The following is a 7,377-nucleotide window of genomic DNA, read 5'->3' on the forward strand; positions in this document are numbered from 1 at the left end:
TAAAGTCATTTTTTAAAATTTAACTCCAACTAATACTAGGGCTCCCTTTTTTTCCCTCATCATGGAGATATGATAAATTTTCACTTTTTAGTCTATCTATTATGCCTAAATTTGAAGTTTAGTACATATATTTTAACTTTTAACATAATTTGATTCCTATATTTTTATAATGTTATTAATTAGTCTAAATAGTTAATATCGTTAATTTTTTATTAAAATGTTACATGGTTATATATAATTTGAATGGCCTAAGGGCATGGCGTCTCATGTATTTTTGGTTTGCATTGCATTTTTTCACATTATAAATCAATGGTCAAATTTCAGTTTTGGCCTTTGTACATCAACATTTTCAACATTAATTTTATTGTTACATGATTACCTAGTGATCTTTTTTAGATTTCAAAATATCACACCAATAATTTTAATAGAAGAATTTTAACAGTCATAACAATTGGAGCTGAATTTTTAAATCCAAAAAGTAGAGGAACTAAATTGTTAAAAATAAAAGTAAAATGGCTAAATTCTAAATGTACAAAGTGTATAAAAACTTGAATTTAACTTCAAATTTTTACTTTATAATTTGATAAAAACAATTAATCAACCGGACATAAAGTATTGATTAAGAACCGTACTAGCATGTACAAAGTGGAGGTCAACTACTTTATATTTGTAATATCTAGTCCATCACATCAATTTAAGGTAGAAACTCGTGAATTTCACTATTCTTATCTAGACATCTTTATGGGTTAGGTCATGATGAGTTTAGGCCAAGTACATATTAAGTATTATTTATTTTCTTTATTTAAGTTCAACTTAATTTGAAATATAAGTATAATATTTTATTTAAACCTAATCAGAGTTTATACCCAATTCACCTATATTTACTTTATTAAATAATTTTATTTACAACTTAAATAAAATGGTATTAACACAAAATTTAATACTTACCAAAAAAGCACAAAATTTAAGTTAATTTACTAAAATTAAACTTAATTTAACATAATTACTAAGGTAAAATTTTATTATAAATTAGAAACAGATTGAGGCCTTGTTATTCATTGTGTTTTAAACTAGGTTTTGGAAGTAAAAGTACTTTGGGGTCCTAAAACAATAAAAAATAAAGTGAACCTAGAATCAGAAGTGGGATTCAAATTAAATTTTAGACCTAAACTTAAACGCTAAAAAACATAGCTTTTGGCTTTTAGATAAAAAAATTTATCCAAATATTCCCATTTATTTCTTTCCCAACTAATTAAACATTTAATTGATTGTCACGTCTTGAAATATAAGGGTTAATTTTAATGAATAGGCAAGAAAATGAATAAGGCTAAATGATTAAGTGTTTAGTGTCTTCCCTAGAGACCCAAGTTTGAGCTTCCTTCCTCCCATTTCCCTTCTTTTTATTTTCAACAACCTAGGGTAAAAACCACAACTAAAATATATACAGTTGAGAATTAAAACTAAACAAGAAATGGGCATCATGCCTAATAGTTAAGAGTTAGCTTTCCCCCTAAGTGATTTTAGGTTTAAGCCATTCTCTTCCCTTCCATTTCCTTTAATTTTTCAGTCGAAATTTTGGGTAAATAGCCCATGCCATCCTTAAGGTTTTCAAACCCTAAGTATTTAATCAATTTATTTCCTAATTGGTCTTTATTTCCCTCATTTTTCAATTCCTATTATAATTTTTCTTCTTCTCTATATTTCCTCTCATTTACATCAAAATTTTCATCCTTTTGTCGTTGATTATCTTGTTTTCTTAGATCAAAACATCCTCCATTCAATCATTCTTCCTATCAATTTTGGTAATTGTCATCCATAGCATCCTTAGCATTGCCAAGAAATAGTAACTACACCTCATTTCCAATGATCAAAACTCATATTTCCATATCTAATGCTAATCTTTTGTTAACTAAACAATTTTTTACGTTCTTGCCAAATCTTGGAAAATCTTGTTGAAAACTTGACACTAATTGCTAAATCGTTTGTAATGTCATTTGAAGGACCAAATTTAGGTAAGTCAGAGCAGAAATGGGCACAAGAAACATTGATCGGAAGCACGGAGAAATGTGTGTTCTTTTGCAAGTGAATCGGGGTAAATCGTGTATAGTTTTAGGGTTACACAGTCTCCCACACGGACGTGTGGACCACACGACCATGTGCCTCTGAAACCCTAAGTTAGTTCGTGAACTGCACGACCACAACTCTTCCACAAGGTTGTGTCTCTCCTGTAAGGTAATTTTAATGTTTACCACACCACCACAGTGTGTTACATGACCTGGCCACACAGCTGTGTGACTTTATTTTACAATTTTACCCAAAAATTTATGAATTGTTCTGTTTAGCCTCTGCATAGTCCCCAAACTATTTTTAGATTTTTATTTCTATCAACTGAATCCCTAATAATATGTATATTGGAATTCATGATTTGAGTGACTGGATTATTATTGTTATATGCATTATATGAGGATAATACATGCCTATTGTTATCGTTAAACCAAATACATGTTAAACAAGTTTAGTGCTACTATAATGATCTATTATAAGCATGTTTATTGCTACCATATTGATCTACTATAAGCATGATAATTTTTACTATATCGACTTATTATAAGCATGTTATTGCTACCATATTGATCTGTTATAAGCATGTCATGTTGCATTGCATGGGGTGAGACGATATGAATGGAGGAAGAGTCAACAGTTTATCTCCAATGGCCAGTGGTTCATCCACAACGTATTAGAAGATTTTATCTACATTGATGGATGGTTCATCCACCGATATTTTTATTACTAGCAATCATCTGCAATGGTTAGTGGTTCATCCACAACATACTAGAAACTTAATCTGTACCGATGGGTGGTCATCCATCTATATTTTTATTACTAGCAGTTCATCTGCAGTGATCAGTGGTTCATCCACAACATAGTGTAAAGGTAGATGAGTTCTCAAGAACTCTTATTGTAATGTGTAGCAGAGTTGGGTAGGATCTTTGATAAATTGAAATTGCATCACCATTATGAGCATGTGCATACATAAACTGTGAATTCGAAAATATTATGATATTGATGTGATCTAAAGAATCAATACTCTAAATCGCTATACGATTACTAGTAATCATTTGCAAAAGTTATTGGTTCATCCACAACATACTAGAAACTTTTATCTGCACTGACGGGTGGTCATCCACCTATATTTTTATTACTAGTAATTCATCTGCAGTGATCAGTGGTTCATCCACAACATGGTATAAAGGTAGAGGAGTTCTCGAGAACTCTTATTTTGGTGTGTAATGGAGTTGGGTAGGATCTTTGATAAGTTGAAACTGAATCACCATTAATGAGCATGTGCATACATAAATTGTGAATTCTGAAATATTATAATATTGATATGTTCTAAAGAGTCGATACTCTGAATCGCTATACGATTACTAGCAATCATTTGCAACGGTTAGTGGTTCATCCACAACATACTAAAAACTTTTATCTGCATCGATGGGTGGTCATCCATCAATATTTTTATTACTGGCAGTTCATCTGCAGTGATCAGTGGTTCATCCACAACGTAGTGTAAAGGTAGATGAGTTCTCAAGAACTCTTATTGTAATGTGTAGCGGAGTTGGGTAGGATCTTTGATAAATTGAAATTGCATCACCATTAATGAGCATGTGCATACATAAACTGTGAATTCTGAAAAATTATGATATTGATGTGATCTAAAGAATCAATACTCTGAATCGCTATAGGAGTGTGATTGTTCTGAGAATTGCTATGTTGTATGAGTCATCTACTGTTTGCACTGATTTACTTATGGTAGGACTCACACTAAGCTTCTTAAGCTCACCTCTATTTATTTCCCTCTTTACAGATAACCCACCAGGTTAGTAAGCGGACTCGACATTCGGAGGGTCTCGACTTGGACTCGTTTGTTTTATATAAAAGTATTTTAGATTTACTATTTGAAATTTCTGCTATTCAGAGGCTATATTGTTTTATTTTTGAACTGTGGCATGGGACTTAAGTTTTGGGTTTATACTGCATGCATGATATTTAATTTGATTATGTGATGGTGAAATATGGATATTAATCAATTGCTCATGAAATTTGGTTTTTATTAAAACTATGATTAGATATCACTTTTCTGCTTCTTTGAAAAGAAATACACATATATTTATATATATATATCTAGAACCCAACTTTTACAAAACAATCATTAAGATCAACGGGTTTTTGAAACTAAATCGCAATATTTTAAAACACACTAAGTTTTCTTCAGAAATTAAACCAATTTATGTTAAACAACTGGTTTTAAACTCCGATAGTTCTGTTAGGCCATTTTAGTGGCCAATATAATTTTCCGAATTCAGATTTAACATTTAGGTCGGATTGAGGAAATTACATTGATTGTCATATAATATTTATTTTACAACTAAATGGATCCGTGGCAATCAATTTTTTTAAGTTTTAACTTAACACTTAGCAATGAGTCCATAGATTAATAGAAAAAAAATCATAATTTTCTTTAATTTGGTTTATACACTTAGATTAAATTTTATAAATAATTTATATTAATTACTTAAAAGGTATTTAATTTTTTTTTGAAATTATAAACTAGACTGAAAAACAAAAGAGACCCAAGACAAGGCCTTTGGGCTACCCAATACATCAAATCCAGTAACTCAAAGAACAGGATTAAATCCAACTTTAAGAACTCTAAAATGCTCCATAAAAGTAAAAACATAATAACTTCTAGAAACAATGATTAAATGCTTGAAACTGAAAACAACAAATCAAGGGAACCTTTCAGTTTCTGATCAAACTCCATCAGATGACTCAATCACCATCTCTCGTTCTTACTCCAACCATAAATTTTCAATCTGGTGCCTCAACCCAGCAACGATCTTGTTCAACCATCTCTTCTGCAAACTCCGAGACACCATTCAACCCAAAAAAACCCCAGATTCAGTCTTAGTCCTTCACTCGCTAACTGGTGCACTACTATATTCGCCGATCTTTGAACATGCATGAAGATACAACTTAGAACTTTAATGCCCATCTTTTTAATGTCTTCAATATATGCTGAAATTTTAGATTTATTGACTTCGCTAAGCTTCACTTTTTTAATCCCTGTGACTAAATCCCCTTCAACAACCAATCTCCTCAAACCCAGGTCAAGGCATAATTTCATAGCCATTGTGCAAGCCATTGCTTCCGCTGCAAAATGCGAAGGAATCCTCGAATGACAGGTAATTTTTGAAACAATAACCTCTCCTTTTTTAATCTTTAATTACAATGCCCGAGCAAGAAATTGTTTCTGTTTGCCAAAACGCAGCATCAAAATTAACTTTTAAGTAGCCAACTTTTGGGACCTTCCAACGATCTTCACTTCCACCACCCAAAGGTAAGATTATTTCCAAATCATCCAATTCCTTAATGTAATTCTAGACAAATCTAATAATAGCCAACCCATCTTGTAGGCACCTTTCACGCACCTATTTGTTCCTGTTTATCCATATTGCTCAAATGACACACACAAACAAACGACATTGATTTTGCGAATATTGAGCAAAAATGTAAGAAATCCATTCTATGTGACTACAATCATTCAGGTATTGTGGCCAATTGAATTCCAAATTATCCCACACCTCTACTCTTTTTTTTTTTTTGCAATCACGTACCACATGAATGATAGTTTCTGCATCTTCATCACATCGCGGGCATCTAGCAGTGTTCATCAGTCTCCTAAGATGTAAATTACAAAATGTAAGAATAAAATTATGGATGAGGCGCCATATTGTAATTTTAATTTTTTGTGGCATTTTGAAAATCCACAATTTCTTGTAAAAGCTGCAATCTGTATTAGAAATAGGATTTTGAAAACCCTGTAAGAGAAGCTTGTATCCAGGGATTTAAATTGCGGTCGCGGTCGCGTTTTCGGTCGCATTGCGTTTATCGCGGTTGCGGACATAACGGATGCTATTGCGGTCATTGCAGGTATCGCGGTCGTGAATTTTACATTACTTATTGTGTATTGCGGGTATAGCGGGTTTCGGCAGTAGCGGTTTCGGACGGTGCCGCTACCGCTATATAACGGCCGCTATTTCGGTAACGGACCGCTATTTAAATCCCTGCTTGTATCCACTACGCACAGAGTACACTCTAGAAGCTTCACCTCTCCATGCCAGATAATCCTCTCGCGAGCACCGCAATAAAGGAATTTTTAAGATCCCCTCTGCATCCCTTTTAGAAAAAGAACTAGTAATTATATCTTGCTTCCAACTCCTAACATTAGGATCAATAAGGTCCACCACTGTTTGTATAATCAGATTTCTCACTCCATCTTGAATTCTGTAGGTAGGATTTCCAATGACCTAAGAATCATCTAAAATAGGGCAATTTACCAAAAAAGTTATTTTTTTAAAAATTTATCGAAATGGGCCGATTTTTTGATTATTTATTAGAATGGTTCATTTTCCGGGAAATCACGCTCACGTCAGCGCCTACGAGGACGCGATTTGCTGACGTGGATGAACAGTTTATGTTTTTAAGCTTGGAAAATTTTGAAAGGCCATAACTTTTCGCTCGATTGTCCGATTGAGACGATTTTTTTTTATTTCGAATAAATTTTCGAGATCTACGCGCTGAAAAATTACCGAAGGTGGTTTGCCGTAGTTTTTATCGAAAAAGATCCTTTTTTGCCCCTAAATTTTGATTTTTTCGGTTTAAAATTAAATTTTGAAACATTCAAATCATTATTTTCTTTATTTATTTGAAGTAAACACCGGATTTTTTTTACAGAATTGTCTTATATCATCCTGTTATAGGTATAAGTCAGCTCATTCCACTTTTGAGAAGTTCCCTAAAATTTTCTATTTTATTCAATTTAGTCCCTAAAACCTAAATAGTCATATTTTCAAATATAAGCTTCGTTTTTCAATTTAAATTCAAATTCATCCTTCCATAACATTCAAATATTCTTAAATACAAAAATTTCATGCTAATTTTGAAATAATTACACTTTAGTCCCTATACTCGTAACTAACAAACTATACTTTACAAATTAGTCCCTATTCATCTCTAAGCAGTTTGTCAGCGCGTAGATCTCGAAAATTTATTCGAAATAAAAAAATCGTCTCAATCGAACAACCGAGCCAAAAGTTATGGCTTTTCAAAGTTTTTCAAGCTAAAAAACATAAATTGTTCATGCCACGTCAGCAAATCGCGTCCTCTAGGGCGCGATTTCCGTCCATGTCAGCAAGTCGCGCTGACGTGGACGCGATTTCGCGGAAAATTGACCATTCTGGTAAATAATTAAATAGTTGGCCAATTTCAGTAAATTTAAAAAAAGGGCTTTTATTGGTAAATTACCCTCTAAAATAG

The sequence above is a fragment of the Gossypium hirsutum genome, chromosome D08 (genome assembly GCF_007990345.1).
Source record: "Gossypium hirsutum isolate 1008001.06 chromosome D08, Gossypium_hirsutum_v2.1, whole genome shotgun sequence".
Lineage (NCBI taxonomy): Eukaryota > Viridiplantae > Streptophyta > Magnoliopsida > Malvales > Malvaceae > Gossypium > Gossypium hirsutum.